This window comes from Pocillopora verrucosa, unplaced genomic scaffold (genome assembly GCF_036669915.1).
Source record: "Pocillopora verrucosa isolate sample1 unplaced genomic scaffold, ASM3666991v2 scaffold_56, whole genome shotgun sequence".
Classification (NCBI taxonomy): domain Eukaryota; kingdom Metazoa; phylum Cnidaria; class Anthozoa; order Scleractinia; family Pocilloporidae; genus Pocillopora; species Pocillopora verrucosa.
Window position 1 is genome coordinate 43,720 of NW_027078187.1, and position 2,133 is coordinate 45,852.

Consider the following 2,133-nt stretch of genomic DNA (forward strand, 5'->3'; position numbering starts at 1 on the left):
CGATGCCGAAGCATGCCCTGGGTGAGGGGGGTGGTCGAGGGATCCTTCCCACGGTTTATGGTGGATAGTAGCAGGTCGCCCCCACAAGCCCTTGCGAGTCCCGCAGACGGTCCCAGAGGCTGACCCGTTTGGTATCTCCTCACTGTAAGATTTTAAAGCCAGATACACGCACCTACGGAGCTAAAACATTGTATAATAGGTTTTTAGGACACGTTATGTCTCTTGGGACCCCTCCCTCCCCTCCCTAGGGAATAGTGCTTCAAATCGATGCTCCTCAATGTGTTAACTGGGTTGAGGAAAATACATTAGGGTTAGGTAACGACTTCGGGGTTAGGGTAACCATTTCTTAGGGTTAGGGTAACAATTTCTTAGGGTTAGAGTATCGATTTCTTAGGGTTAGAGTAACGAAACTAGGGCTTTAGAATTTCAAATTCGCCTACACTCAGGGATGTGGCCGCTTTACAGCCTGAACCTGGCCGATAACAAGCAGAATTTCGACCCCATTTCCTCGTCTACGACCATACCACAGGGAAAGCACCGGTTCTCGTCCGATCACCGAAGTTAAGCCCTGTCGGGCGGGGTTAGTACTTGGATGGGTGACCGCCTGGGAATACCCCGTGTTGTAGGCTTCAATTTTTTGTCTTGCGAACATCTCTAAACGTTTTATCCCAATAAATAGCTCTCCATACACCACAATTTCACATAGAGAGCCGTAGGTGAGTGAGGAACAAAATCAAAGCAAAAAACGAGGGGGGGAAAACACCTTTTTGTCAAAAATCGGCCAGCTAATGGCGAAAACTCTAGTGCGATCGACTTTTCTTACAGAGCGCGCGCGAGCGAGTGAGCACGCGCGAGATGAACAGTTTATGATGTCAAATTCTACTTCTGTGATATCAAATCATTCCAAATAACGAACGAAAAAATGAATAGGAAAAAAACGCACACTTCTGAGACGCAGTTTTAAGCCATCGTGACGTGGCAAAACACTCGCACACTTCCAAGAGGAGGCGCGCGAAAAACGGCACTGAAAGTCGACAATGGTTGGATTCAGACTGCAAACGAATCGGGAAAAAGGTTCGATACTTTTACTACTCTGCTAGTTTGTTTCCTTCCCTCGTTCATTCGTTCACTCGCTTGCTCGCACAAAGGATACACTAACGATAGCAATAGCATTTCTAAAAGCGGCTCCAGTGACAATAAAACCGCTCAAAAGGTTCAAAGTGTACTCACGGTCCAAGTCGAATGCCCTTCTATGCTCGCTCGCTCGGTCGATCGGCCGTTTGGTTTCCTTTCATTTCCTTTCCCTTCGCGCGCATAGCACAGCACGGCACGGCACGCACAACCTGCAAATACAAACGAACAGGACTTTACACACAATAGAGCAGACAGGCCTTGAACAAAAACAGCCAGCAAAGTTACGCACCGCCCCGAAACTCACCTTGTTTCCTTCCTCCAGTCTCTCCAATGCACTTCTACCCCTCCAAACGTGCCAACACCTTGGCCAGTTGTGCGTCCTTTGCTTTCTTTGCAAGTCTACCGGTCCACTGCAAAAGCAAAAATACCCTCGATAGTCAGTAAGAGGGCCATATAGACATAGTTTGGATGACTTTTGCGGGGACGAGCGCGAACGCAGGTCCCCACTACCAGAAATTATACGCTCGAGTTACCCACATTTGGGGTAATCGCAAGGGTCAACCCAGTCGAAGTGCAATGAAAGGGCCTCGCCTTGAGAGGACTGCCTCCTTGATCACAGTACCTCCCGCGTCAGGTAAGTATGCTTTTTCAGCGTCTGCCCTCGGTGAAAAAATCCACTTACCCCTAGGTCCTTGTGGTAGTGCTTTGCGCACTTCAGAAAACGTAGGCCAGCGGCCGTTCCTGCCATTGTCTGTTGTCTGAATTATCATCCCTCTTTCACCTCTTCCCCCTCTAAGGGCGGGCGGGGCTCCTGTAAACATAAAAGAATGCTATACCGTTGACTTTGTTTTGGATTGAATGTGTCTTCCCCAGAGGGAAGTGGGCCGCACTCGGAGGTAGTGCTATACCGAGGCAACCCGTGGCTGGGACGAGGCAAGCCTCTTTTCCACAGCCCAGTTCCAAAAATCAGTTTAATATATGAGCTGCTCAATGAGCAGC

The 2,133-nt window shown here is 49.0% G+C and overlaps 2 non-coding genes and 1 pseudogene across 2 annotated transcripts; 1 reads left to right on the forward strand and 2 right to left on the reverse strand.

The window, feature by feature from the left end:
- Window positions 1-510: 510 nt before the first annotated feature.
- LOC136278783 (5S ribosomal RNA) lies at window positions 511-629 on the forward strand. The gene has a single exon (XR_010716551.1). It is a non-coding gene; the product is annotated as a 5S ribosomal RNA (ribosomal RNA).
- A 983-nt stretch (window positions 630-1,612) lies between these two features.
- On the reverse strand, window positions 1,613-1,776 carry LOC136278792 (U1 spliceosomal RNA). The gene has a single exon (XR_010716560.1). It is a non-coding gene; the product is annotated as a U1 spliceosomal RNA (small nuclear RNA).
- A 232-nt stretch (window positions 1,777-2,008) lies between these two features.
- LOC136278805 (U2 spliceosomal RNA) lies at window positions 2,009-2,133 on the reverse strand (annotated as a pseudogene).